Consider the following 14,712-nt stretch of genomic DNA (forward strand, 5'->3'; position numbering starts at 1 on the left):
GGTGTAGGCGGTAGCATGGAGAACCAAGATTCAGTTTATAATTCACCTTTTATTACCATTTTGTAATGTATGAAAGGAGATTTTGGGGCCCTATTTTTAGGTCCCAAACCATAGGTTATACTAAAGCCAGTGTAGTTAGTGGTAGCACTGCAAAGGTCACAAGGATAATCATGAAACCAATGGGATGAGTGGCCAATCAAAACCTTAGCTGGTTGAGCACAAATGTGATGCAACATTCTCCTATTTGCTGTTCCTCTGATGCAGCCATCCTTCTCCAAGTCCATGTGGTGCACATATTGGGTAAGCCCTACCCAATTTGAGCACTTTCCTGTCAAATGTGGGACAGTTGGCAAGTATGGAATGGACATTCCTGTATATCAGTGATCCCCAACCAGTGGCTCAGGGGCAACATGTTGCTCCCCAACCCCTTGGATGTTGCTCTCAGTGCCCCCAAACCAGGGAGTTATTTTTGAATTCCTGACTTGGGGGCAAGTTTTGGTTGAATAAAAACAAGATTTCCTACCAAATAAAGCCCCTGTAAGCTGATAGTGTGCATAAAGGCCCCTAATAGCCAATCACAGCCCTTATTTGGCTCCTCCATTAACTTTTATGGTGCTTGTGTTGCTCTCCAAGTCTTTTTACATTTGACTGTGACTCATGAGTGAGAAAGGTTGGGGACCCCAGCTGTACATGAACAGTCTGTTACTATTTTTCTGTAGTTTTTTAAATAATTTGCCATTTAATGTAAATCTGTCCCCTCTCTCTACAGTGCAGATCTATGGCCTGGCCTATAGCGCTGTGTTTACCAAGGTAAGAATTATCTGTATTACGTATCTTTATATTCAGCCTTATCACCTTCCTCTCTGTTGCTCACACCCCTGCTTTGGTTGCTAGGGTGTATGAAAACCTAATAACAAAGTAGTTAAATTCAATATAACGGTGCTGCAGATAAGATCAATTGCAAATTGTCTTAGAATATCATGCTAAAATGATATTTTAAGGTAAACCGACCCTTTACTTTTATTTTCTCTCTCCGTGTTGTTCAAATCTGAACCAACTGCCCCCCATCTGTAGGGACAGCCCTGCTAGGAAACATATGTTTGAGATTTTTAATGAAAAACAGGCTGTTATTTCCCAACCTCCATCAAGCAAAGGATTTAGAGATGTATATAATGTTTTTAAAAGCTTTGCAGGTATAGCTGAACTGTGAAATGCCATATAAACCTTGGCAATATCCTCTAGACAGAAATAAATCCCTTCCCTACCAACATTAGGTTTCCCTAAACTTCGACAATATTGCTCTCCTCGGTGCTTAGAAAAGAGAATTAGATACGTTGGATCCTTCCAGACATCAACAATTCTGTTCTTCTGGGACAATGAGTTACTTCCTTAGTACAACAGATACTTCTGCGCACTTCAGTGGTATTATCCTGTAAACAGACCGGATTCCTTTTCAAAGGCCAGATATAATTACATCATGAATCATTTTATTTAACTCATTCTTAACAGGAAGGAATGTATATTTCAATAAACTCTTAATCCCTGAAAAGCCAGGTCATATACAAAGCTCCCCAAGTTCTCATCACAACTAAGGGGGCCATTACTGCTACTGCAATATAGCTTGCTTCTACAGTATTGTATGTATGTATAACTTGATTTATAAAGAATCAAGGCCTCATTTTTAATGCTACTGGGTGCAAGTGCAAGAGCACTAAGGGGTGCAAGAGTGCGCTCCATAAGGGACTATGCACAATGCTGTATGCAGTGTACAAAGAGCAAAAACTTAGGGCACTGTGACCTATGGAATGAAGTTTAATCTAGTGCTGCCTGCAGGGGAGTGCCTCCTCTGCACTCTTGCCCCTTGGTGCTCTTGCACTTGCACCCAGGGGCTTTAAAAATTAGCCCTTTAGTGTTCATTTGAAGAACACTTGCACCCAGGGGTGTGCTTATTTTGCTGGGAGTGTCAGATCAAAAACCCAGCACACCCTACAAAAAGCAGTGTCAGAAGGTAGTCTTTCGCCTTGTCCTTACCACCAACCCTAGAAGAGGCTGAAAGGGTGCGACTGTGGCTTGCAGATATCGGCAAAATGCCCCATGAAGCGGGCAAAGTGCAAAAAAATGGCTGAATGTGTGGGGCATTATACATGCCCCCTATTGTGTTGGCAATGGAAAGAGGTAGATCCAAATTACAACCCTCCTTTGTTTTCTTGACCCACCTCTTCCTAAACTAAGGTTTAATCAGTGTCCATTAGTAATAAATACCTTTCCCAGAGAGCTTACATAGAAAACTCACTTGTTTAACAATCTGACCCCCTTCATGGAGCCACTGGAGATCACTAGGTTTTCAGAGACTTCTCTCTTATGGAAAAGGGCATTCTATGCATCCCTTGAGGAAAACACCTTTTAACTTGTGTTTTAATAAAATCTAAGCTTACATCTTCCTGAGAGGCTAGCAGTTGGCACTAAACTGCATAGAATCATGTCTGATGGTATCAGAGAAAGGTTCCATGTTTACCATTGCTGTGTCCAAAACTGTTTTGGAGTGTGACTCCAAAACTGGATTTTGCCATTCTACAAACACAATAGATAATAAGGGTTCCTTCTCTCTAGTGGTTCCACATCTCGCTGAACTGAAAGTATCCATCTCTGTGGCATATCTTTGAAATGACTTAAAAGGGCTTCCTCACTTGCCCCTCCAAATGCTTATGTAGGGACCCATAGGGTTAAGCTCCCTATGGTGTTATCCCTTATCCTTATCTAATCTGTATTGTTATAGGGCAGAGCCCTCTGATATCAGGTTACTGTTATTAGGCTGCCCTCTATAGGTTTAGCCCAGGTTGACCACTCCCCTTGGCAGACTATATAGTGTCTTGCACAAGGAAGTGTCTTCCTCTTTTGGCTGCATGCTGTGTTCTGGACAGATCCCAACTGAGCCTGGACCAGAACATAGGCCCAGAAGCCATTTGTACCCTAGGGGACCACCTACCCTAGTGATAAGTCGGGGACAGGGCCCCGTGAACGAGGTAAAGCCAGCACAGTCAGTTTTGTTAATAGCACCCTCTAGGAGTGGTGATCGTAGTCAGTCTATTTAGTAAGGGCAGTAAATAGCCCCAACCAGGAGTTGTAACAAAAGGGTTTAGTCTACCCAGGCTTTGTGTGCCATTTCTGCAGGACCGCGGTTAAGACATAGTATTCAGGCAGTTTCTCACCCTGATCAATAGTCGGCCGGAGGGATCCATTCCAGATAAAGGGCATCCATTCCTGAAGTCAGCTAATCCTCTGTGCATTCTCCAAAGGGGTTATCCTGTGCCTAAAGTGTCACATCTGCTGTATTATCTGTGACATCATACACTGCTGTGTCTGTGAGTATAACCCTGCTGCACTATTTGGTTGTGCCTTGAATAAACTTGTACTATAGTTGATCAGCAAGAATCCTCTGGCGTCCATCTTTTACCACTTGCACACCACACCTCAGCTAGTTGTAGTTCCACTACACCCTCGCTCCATCCTGATTCTCCCATATAGCGGAGGCTCACCCCTTTGTATTAAGTGTCGCAAATGTAACCCATGCTCTCTATTCACTACTAGCCTGGGTTTATTCCAAATTGGGTCAGAAAAGCGTTACACTTACATCTACAGTATTGTGTGTTTTCAAACTAAACATGTTCTATGCATTGATTGTAAAATATAGAACAGATGTTGTTCCCTGTTTAGGAGAGAACCAGAGTGCAGAACATTTCTGCAGTGCAGTTAAGTGACACAGTACAACAGTATTGTTCTGTGAGATGTTCTTTCATGTCACCGCCCTATCTGGCCTGGGATCTGTCTCCTTTGTGCAGAGGCTGCCTTGCATAGCCCATCAGCGGAAGAGGAGGCAGCTTTGCCAGGCCAAAAATAGTTTTATATTCTCCCCTGTAACAATGGCAAGGGCTGTTACTAGACCCCCAAATAAAGAAACCTGCCAAATTTTAGCAAATCTGCCTATTCTATAAATCACACGTCAAGAAGACCACAAGACAATCAGCTCTTTATAAATAGACATTTATTTACTGACCGGTGTGACTGATTAAGGACCTAATAGAAAAAGGTTTAGTGGAGTTAAACAAGAGGGATAATGTACTCAACCACCATCAATGGAGAAGCATTAAGCTTAACTGATGACTACTTTATATGTATTGTAACCAGATTTTGTTGTTTCCAGTACAGTTTAAATCATATAAACTGCATTAATGACAGTGGAACACCCCCAGCAATTTATTTTGCGTAATAAAAGAAAATTTAATTTTTTCTTGATGTTCTTTTCTCAAACCAATGCTAGGGAACATTTGATATTTATCTTTTATTTGACAAAGTATTTCCTAAATTGTTGGAAAACAGGGTGCAAAAATGGTGCAATCCACCCTATACCCTGCTCACTGGAAAATTGCTGTGCATTCCATGAATACAGCACTGCCTGCGCTTGGAAGCACTGTATTCATTAGGGGCATTTGAGGGAAAAAGCACTTAGGTGGACAGTGGCCATAACAGGGCAATATACTTAGGGAGTGATCGCCAATCAGTGGCTTTCAAGCAACATGCTGCTTACCCAACCCTTGGATGTTGCTCCTGTAGTTCCATTCCACATGGGGCTACCAAATAACCAATCACAGCCCTATTGGTCCCTAGAAACCTTTGTAATGCTTGTGTTGCTCCCAAACTTTTTGTTTTATTAAAATGTTGCTCACGGGTAAAAAAGTTTTGGGGCTTTGGGTATAGGAGAGGTGGTAAGCACAGGGCTGCTTTGCATCTGCCAACACTGCATTATGCACTGTATGACAGATTTTTTATTCGGCATAAGGTACAGCGCACAAACAGACCCGAGACAGAAGTATGCATGCTATTGTCCCCCCCTTAGTGCTCTTGAACCTCTGTCTAGGGTCATAGTAAATAACCATATTAGACTTTTTAGGACTTATTTATCTAGGTCAGGGGTCCCTAATCTTTTTTACCCATGAGTCACATTCAAATGTAAAAAGAGTCGGGGAGCAACACAAGCATAAAAATGTTTCTGGGGGTGCCAAATATGGACTGTAAATGACTATTTGGTAGCTTCTAAGTGGACTGGCAGCCTGCAGAAGGTTGTGTTTGGCATTATACCTGGTTTTTATGCAACTAAAACTTGCCTCCAAGCCAAGAATTCAAAACATAACCTGTTTTGAGGCCACTAAGATCAACTTCCAAGGGGTTGGTGAGCAACATGTTGCTCCTGAGCCACTGGTTGGGGATCACTGATCTAGGTAGACAAGGTGCAAAGTGCAAAACACAGAAGCCAAGCTCCATGTTTGTTACCCATAATGCCACTTGCTCCTGCACAACTTGCACCCGCCATGTAGACCAGACTGCTCAGGAAGTTCCTCTGCAAGCCATGGCAGAAACACTCTTGTGATATTTGAGAAAACTGAAGGAGACACCTAGAAGACCTTACTTGCATCTGGCTAACAAATATCACATATAATTCGAGACTCCCAGAGATCCCTTTGTATATGTTACAAATAGCTCATTTATGTAGGAACCGTCTAAAATTGAGCTATAATATTATTTAGCACATGTCTGGAAGAACTGAGCAAGGTCTGTATAAGCCGGAATGACCTTGGTTTCTTTAAGGCAGTGGTATTAATCTAACAGTGAACGTTTTCCTTTGATCGGGTAGGGCTGTAGAGTACTTTACCATCTCGCAATATTGTAAAATAGCTTCTGTATGGGAAAAAAGGTTTAATGATAATGGGAAACATATTTACAGTGGTGTAATATGATTCGGTTCTTCACAGTTCAAAGGGCCAATATACGACGATTTTTTTTTCTAAATAATTTGAGTTTTCGCAACATCAATTCACGGCTCTGTAACAGCTGCATACAGTATGGCGCTAATCAGTAGCACTTGTAACAGAAGCCTCGCAGGCTCCTTCCAGCGACTGACCGTGGAAAACAAACAGGGTTTGGAAGGTGGGAAAATTTACAAGTTTATCAGAAAGCACAGCCCATGTGGCCTGGAATCCGTCAGACTATACAGAGCAGTGGTTTCTTGTGGGATTACTGTAGTATTCAGTAAAACCGCACTACAAAGCTGCTGGAAGGACTCACACAATGATCACCACAAAAGAGATTTTTTTTTTCCATTTAAAGATTTTTTTCATCTTTGTTCCGTTTCAGGGAACATTCCGAGGCTGCTCATCAATCTCCAACTGGCAGCCTAGAACAGTACAGAATGCCGTGCCATATCATATAGGATTCCTTAAAAGTCTCCTTAGATGGTCGTCCAACTATTTTATTTTATCTCGTGCCCGTATCCGATTGAAACAATGATCCAGACGATAACCTGATACCGGTAGGTAGACGAAAGGGAACAATAGTTCAGCCGAAACCCAAGTTCTTTGATGTCAATAAAGAATTAAAAAATGATATGAAGTGAAACCTCCCATTCTCATATGTGTCTTGGACCTTCATCCAAACGTGTCAACAGAGCTGTTTCAGAACCAACATTCCACGGCCAAAACTGACAGAATTTGAGAAAATATAAATAAAAAACACTTTTTCTAAACTGTCTGCATGTTTTACTGCTATAAAACCTCAGAAGCTGCTGAAAGCACAGACTCCTATTTGATTTAGGACAATTGTGAGTACCTAGCCAAGAAATCTGGCGGCTGCCACGTTCCATTGAAAGACAACTCTAGCTCATATAGCTTTTCACTGCAACAATGCTTGATGTTTTCAATTTAAAAAAGTATATCAACACTGTCCCTGCGGGATCCAGTTCGGTCATGAGGATGAGTTAGCTGACCACAAGCATTTTTGGTTTAATATGAGCATGGGCAGATGACCAATCAAAGGCAGAGGAAGCAGGAGGGAAGTGAGCCCCCTGTCATCCAATGACCTCCTCTGCCATCAGGATGTCCTGTTTGGAACAACAGAACAGGATTGCATGACAGTTATCCTTTAGGACCAATGCATTTATCTAGAGCTTTAAGGAAATTGTCCATTAGCCATTACTTATTGTGTCTCACCCCTTGTCCTTGTAGATTGTAAGCTCTTTGGGACAGGGATCTCTTCACCTCTTGTATTGGTTATTGATTGCTTTATATGTTACTCTGTATGTCCAATGTATGTAACCCACTTATTGTACAGCACTGCAGGATATGTTGGCGCTTTATAAATAAATGTTAATAATAATAATAATAATGTAGATTGTAAGCTCTTTTGGGCAGGGATCTCTTCCCCTCTTGTATTGGTTATTGATTGCTTTATATGTTACTCTGTATGTCCAATGTATGAAACCCACTTATTGTACAGCGCTGCGGAATATGTTGGCGCTTTATAAATAAATGTTAATAATAATAATAATGTAGATTGTAAGCTCTTTTGGGCAGGGATCTCTTCCCCTCTTGTATTGGTTATTGATTGCTTTATATGTTACTCTGTATGTCCAATGTATGAAACCCACTTATTGTACAGCGCTGCGGAATATTCTGGCACTTTATAAATAAATGTTAATAATAATAATTGTACATCAGCCCCTGCTCCAGTGGAGCTAAAACCTAATGTCCATCTCATCCATACACAGTATGGTCCATTTTATCATGAGCTATATAACCTACCTGTAAGTTTCAGGAGCATGGGAGGAGATGATAGTGCTGCACAGACACAGGGAGAACATATAAAGTTCTTGAATACACCTGGCTGGAATCGAGCTTAGGGACACTAGCACTGCAAGATAGCAAAGGTAATCACTTAAGCTGGCCATACACGCACCGATGATATCGTATGAAACCTCGTTTCGTACGATATTTGGCTCGGCAAGGCGACCAAAATCGGCCAGGTTAAAAGATTTTGATCGGGCACCATTGAAGGCGCCCGAGCAAAATCTGTGTTCAGGGCTGAATCGGCAGAAGGAGGTAGAAATCCTATTGTTTCTACCTCCTTATCTGCCGTTTCAGCCCTGAACGTCTGTGGAGGATGAAAATCGTTACGTGTATGGCCACCTTTAGTCTCTGTGCTGCCCATAACAGTAGGACCTAGACTACCTACATCGTCCTCCAAAAAAACAATGAACTGCACCTATAACCACAGCTATAAACTGAGGCTGAAGTCTGGCATGGGATTCCTGTCTGGTAGATTGAATATCATTGGCTTCTTTGTGTTTTGTTCCTCACTCATCTGCCTATCTACTATGTTGGCCCATAGCTCTGTGAGAGCTGACATGTATCCCACACCTGGTAGCTACTTTGACATCCTAAAATGAATGTGTTTCTTTACCAGCCAACGGGAAGCAGCCTTGCTGCATTCCTTACTTGTGAGGAGGCAATAATTCACCATGGCACCATGCAGCTGTCCCTAAGATGGCAGCCTGAGAAAAATCACTTCATGCAGAGTTATCTATCACTGTAAAAGAGGGCCCAACGGTTACATAGTTACATAGGGTTGAAAAAAGACCAGTGTCCATCAAGTTCAACCCATCCAAGTAAACCCAGCACACACAACCCACACCTACCAATCTATACACTCACATACATAAACTATAAATACAACCACTAGTACTAACTGTAGATATTAGTATCACAATAGCCTTGGATATTCTGATTGATCAAGAATATCCAATATCCAAGAATATCTCTAGCTGGTGTGGGCATAATGATAAACTAGACTGTATGTATAAAGAATTATTGTATAAGATGAGTTCAATGAATAGGGCTTGTGCTAAAAAATGTATTTTGCCTTTTGTTTTAATAGCGTAAAAACTCATGTTTTTTGTTATTTCTTGAGCTATAAACACGGAAACTGAAGTTACTCCATGTTTGGTCCTGGCAAGGTAGATAACTAGATTCCCCGTGCACAGATAATTCCTCTGTATGATGGACTCCTGCTAATAGGGTTGCCACCTTTGTCCTAATCAAATTCCGGGGGCAGGACTCTGACATCAGTGGGCGGGTTAGTGACCGGGAAAGGTCCGGGGGCAGGACTCTGACTTCAGCGGGCGGGTTAGTGACCCGGGAAATGTCTGGGGGCAGGACTCTGACGTCAGCAGGCGGGTTAGTGACCCGGGAAAGGTCCGGGGGCAGGCCTCTGAGGTCAGTGGGCGGGTTAGAGACCCGGGAAAGGTCCGGGGGCAGGCCTCTGAGGTCAGTGGGCGGGTTAGAGACCCGGGAAAGGTCCGGGGGCAGGCCTCTGAGGTCAGTGGGCGGGTTAGAGACCCGGGAAAGGTCCGGGGGCAGGCCTCAGACGTCAGTGGGCGGGTTAGCGACCCGGGAAAGGTCCGGGGGCAGGCCTCTGACGTCAGTGGGCGGGTTAGCGACCCCGGAAAGAACAGGTAAAGGTCCAGTGACATTTATGTGCAGGCTGTGACATTGGGGGTGGAGGTATGATGGCACCGATGGGAATATTTTGCAGGTTTTTTTAATCTGCAAAAACTCTCTGGGAGGTTTTAATCCGGAGAGCCCCTTCAAAAACTGGGCAACCCTACCTGCTGATAAAACAGTCACAATGAAGGGTGAAGGTAAGGGGTTTTATACTGGTGATCTAATTAACTACCTCAAAAGGACCAAACATGGAGTAGTTGCAGTTTTCCTGTTTGCCCTGTTTAGTTCAAGAATAACAAACACCACAGGTGAATAGGCAATAGGCAAAAAGTACATTCAGCACAAGCTCTATGTCAGATTGGGGTGTATGGGGCCCACCAGGTCTACCACCTCAGGTGTGAACCTAACCACTGCCCATGACCTCACCCCCCCCCCCTTTTTACCACCTTGCGCCCCTGATGAGGGGTAGAGGGGTGAAGCACATAAATTTCCCGCTGAAGATCAGGACTGGGTCAGCGGGGCCCACTGGGTTTTTCTCCCGTGTCCTGCCAGCCCCGCCTGACCCTATATAAATCACATTTACCATTTTCAGATTAAGAACACATGATAATATTAGAGAAATAATGAATCCCAGCATTTTTTGCAGTATTCGGATTCAGACAAATCCTTAGGGTTTGGATTTGGCTCTGGCTAAACAAAGTCACATGAACAAAAGCGGTAATTTGTGTTCACAGATGATATAGACATCTGATTCATCTCAAATCTGAATTCGAATTTGAGTTCGAATTCAGTTCAATATTCGGCTAAATCTTTTGTGGAGGATTCCGTGCGTCTCTAGATAATTTATCCAAATTGTCACTACATTATGTCCATGTTTATCGCACACCCAATACCCATGTAAAGGTCAGACCCCATTCCCTCTGTAAACAGATCCTAGGTCTTTGTTTTCAAATGAAAGGGCGGCAGGTTGCTTTGCCGAAACAGACCTGTGGTTAATCACGTAAGCGGAGTTAAACAAAACGCACCTTGATGAACTCACGAAGAGCAAACACCTGTCGTGTGAAGTTTACTGGCCAGATAAGGTGACTGTGTGAGCCCATCAGTCTTTGCAATGATAAAAGCCAAGGGGGGGGCAAACCTCACTGGCACCCAAATGGGAAAGTCGGGCGATGACCAATAACGTTAAATAAATAGATCAATGGGAAGTTCAGAGGCAGCGCCTGAATAGGCAGAACATATATGGGGGGAAATGTCACGGAAAGGAAGTTTGCACAGGACTGCGCCTACCCCTCCCTCCCTCACTTCTCTCTGTTTATGTCAACATTTGTCATGTGGTGTGTGCGAGCTTCTAGGAAATTCCTGCCAGGATTTAAATTACGGCTAATGCTTGGCCACAAGCTGCTCTTATTTGAAAGGGCCGATTGTAATATGGCCATATATTTCCCTGATACAGCTGCATTACCTTGCAGGAGCTTAGGCTGGATTATACAGCAAGTGCGGGTTTGCACCGTGCTAAAAAAGCAGAATTTCTTCCTACAATACAGTCTGGAACAAAGAACACTACTAATGCGGCTATAATAAGCAATTGGAAAACTGTCTGCTTGTAGCTTCACCGATTTCTAATGATTAGAAATGTTTTATTTCTATTTGAACAGAGCCCACAATTATTGGTTTGTTACAATCTGTGTAGTTAGAAGTGCTAGAAAAGTGAAAAAGGAAACAATTTCTAAAAATTTGAATTGTTATTATTATTATTATTATTATTAACATTTATTTATAAAGTGCCAACATATCCCGCAGCGCTGTACAATAAGTGGGTTTCATACATTGGACATACAGAGTAACATATAAAGCAACCAATAACCGATACAAGAGGTGAAGAGGGCCCTGCCCAAAAGAGCTTACAATCTACTAATTAAAATGAAGTCTATGGGAGGTGGCCTGCCTGTAATGTGGAGCATTCTGGATAACGGGTTTCCAGATAATGGCTTCCATACCTTTATAAAAAATTCTGAGACTTTTAAAGTACGGGTATGGGATCTATTACCCAGAATGCTTTTTTCCACAAATTACATTTATCAAAAAATCTGAAACAGCACAAGCAGGAAAAAGTCGCAAAAACTGCAACTTTTTTCAACTTGCCGCAAAATAACCGTAACTTTTTAGTATTGTGGCACAAAAGCCAGCATCCAAAATCCAAAGACAACTAAAGATTCGAAGCAAAGAAAGATCTTTCAGGGAAGGGACATCTGCCATTGACTTCTATATAATCTCGAGAAGTTTTAGATGGAGTAATTTTGGATTCGAAATTGTCACAGTTTTGGTACATAGTAAATGTCGGAAAAGTCACAACATTGTTTCTGCTTTTAGTATTAAAAATTAAAATCATAACAAACAAAAAAAAAACGACCATTAGTAAATGGTCCCCTAAGTCTACTAAATATTATTTAAACGTTAACACTGTTTTGCCACCAATATGGATTTCTACAGATTAGTTCCCATTAAGTACAGGTACTGTTTTATTATTACAGAGAAAAGGGAATCATTTAACCATTAAATAAACCCAATAGGGCTGTTCTGCCCCCAATAAGGGGTAATTATATCTTAGTTGGGATCAAGTACAGGTACTGTTTTATTATTACAGAGAAAAGGGAATCATTTAACCATTAAATAAACCCAATAGGGCTGTTCTGCCCCAATAAGGGGTAATTATATCTTAGTTGGGATCAAGTACAGGTACTGTTTTATTATTATAGAGAAAAGGGAATCATTTAACCATGAAATAAACCCAATAGGGCTGTTCTGCCCCAATAAGGGGTAATTATATCTTAGTTGGGATCAAGTACAGGTACTGTTTTATTATTACAGAGAAAAGGGAATCATTTAACCATGAAATAAACCCAATAGGGCTGTTCTGCCCCCAATAAGGGGTAATTATATCTTAGTTGGGATCAAGTACAGGTACTGTTTTATTATTACAGAGAAAAGGGAATCATTTAACCATGAAATAAACCCAATAGGGCTGTTCTGCCCCCAATAAGGGGTAATTATATCTTAGTTGGGATCAAGTACAGGTACTGTTTTATTATTACAGAGAAAAGGGAATCATTTAACCATGAAATAAACCCAATAGGGCTGTTCTGCCCCCAATAAGGGGTAATTATATCTTAGTTGGGATCAAGTACAGGTACTGTTTTATTATTACAGAGAAAAGGGAATCATTTAACCATTAAATAAACCCAATAGGGCTGTTCTGCCCCCAATAAGGGTAATTATATCTTAGTTGGGATAGTTTTATTAGATAATTAGAATTATTTGTTTATAATGGAGTCTATGGGAGATGGCCTTTCTGTAATTCAGACCTTTCTGGATAATGGGTTTCCAGATAAGTGGTCCAATACCTGTATAATCTATTATTATTAGTATTAATCTATTATTTTTTAATCCTTGAAGGAGCTTGAAAAAGTTCATTTTTGCCAAAACTGGAGAAAAAAAATATTTTTATACTTTAACAAATGTTCATAAAAACCAAGTATGATGTCACGAAAGTGCAAACGCAAACAACCTCATTGCTAACGTATTTGCTTATCAGCACTGTGATTGGTGCTTTGTGTTAGGGCTCTGGCACACGGGGAGATTAGTCGCCCGCAACAAATCTCCCTTGTCACGGGCGACTAATCTCCCTGAAGTACCATCCCACCGGCGAACATGTAAGTCGCCGGTGGGATGGTACACGCTGCGCAGGCGATTTCGGCAAATTGCCGCGTGTGCCATCCCACCGGCGACTTACATGTTCGCCGGTGGGGTGGCAACTGATGGCAACTCGCGGGTGACTAATCTCCCCTTGTGCCAGAGCCCTTACGCCTGCTTGATAGGCTGTGCCATAAAGATCTATCTGGTAATAATTACAGTGAAAGACGCACCTCGGAGTTGCTCGTGTTACTTTAGTAGGTGCATCTCTAAAGTGGCACACAGCTCAGCCTCATTGAAACAGAATGATGACTTTGTGCGAGCCGGTGTCACAAGGTCACACATTCTATTATAAGTCATAAAACAATAGGGAAGAGTAACTAGTCCATCAGGAAGCAATATAAAGAGAAAAACGTAAGGGTCATTGAGTCATTGACTTTCCCTTTGGACACCATGAATTCCTTTTATTGTAAATTGCAGATAATAAAACAATGAGATCCCCCCTGTGTATGTAAATCCAAGCTGAATTACCCTAATGACTATCCTAATGTGCAGCTCATCTTTTATTCACTCCGCAATCAACATATAAAAACTAAAGCTCCACTAATTGTCTTTGCAATACTTGCCCTTTATCCCTAAAAAGAGTTACCGTTAGACAATGGCCACACAGGGTGGTTTCCTCATTCAAGTAAAGGAAAATGTTTCATGTATTCTATTAACAAGACAATATCTTGTTTGTAGTAACTGGTGTAAAAGAAAAGGTGAAAAGGAAACTGGACCAAAAAGTCAATAATCTGGGGAAGGATTTCCAGCAGGAGGCCCAAGGGCCAGCTGTGGATCTTTATAGCCCCCAGTCTGCTCAAAAGCTCCATAGGTTTCACTGGGTGGCATTATTTTAATTTAAGCTGGCCCTCCAACATGCTGTATGAGATATAATTGGCCCACTACATGTAATCAGTTGGACAGCACTGATCTAGGGGATATTGATGATGTGGGTTTGTGGCAGTAATGAAAATAATAATAGCACTGATAGTGTGAGGGTTATATACCAGTAACTTTAGTATAGTCAGTATGGGTATAAATATAAGGATAAAGATGAAGATTGTCAATGCAGCACAATATTGAAAATGAACCCAAAAATCTGAGGTTATTTAGAAAATTTGCTCTATGATGTTTGCATAAAATTCATTATTATTGTAATGTACATACTTATTTAACAGTGAACAGTTACAGAAACTTTTCTGACAGGTAGAGTTGCAACCTTTTGGTTAAAAAGATACCCACTGGGGCAGGAGGCCGGTCCACCAGGAGGCAGCCCGTTACTTGTATAGTAAATTCAATGATGCTGGTGCTTCAGCATAAAAATAGAGAAGGGGTAATTATACACAGGGGGTAAACCCAAAGATTAATAAATAATCACCCTTGCCTCCCACAGTGACTCTGTAACATATGGCTGTGCAGCTATTGCTAAACTACAGTTCACTTGGTAGTCAAGACTGAAGACAACTGCTGTGCAGAGCCAAGAGATGACACATTCACGAGCATTTAACTAAAAATAAAACCTATATTTTTTTTTCTTTAGCAACACTATAGCCATAGCAGTATTAAATACAAATGCAATTTTTTAGGCTGATGAACATAAACATGATACTGGCCCTTTAAGGGTTCATGGAAAGGCTTCTCTGCAGCGAGG

General features: G+C 41.6%; 1 protein-coding gene across 1 annotated transcript in view; it reads right to left on the minus strand.

The window, feature by feature from the left end:
* adamtsl4 (ADAMTS like 4) overlaps positions 1-14,712 on the minus strand; it is a 111,859-nt gene that overhangs the window by 66,333 nt on the left and 30,814 nt on the right. The gene's annotated exons all lie outside the window — the stretch shown is intronic.

The sequence above is a fragment of the Xenopus tropicalis genome, chromosome 8 (genome assembly GCF_000004195.4).
Source record: "Xenopus tropicalis strain Nigerian chromosome 8, UCB_Xtro_10.0, whole genome shotgun sequence".
In the NCBI taxonomy this organism is placed as follows: Eukaryota; Metazoa; Chordata; class Amphibia; order Anura; family Pipidae; genus Xenopus; species Xenopus tropicalis.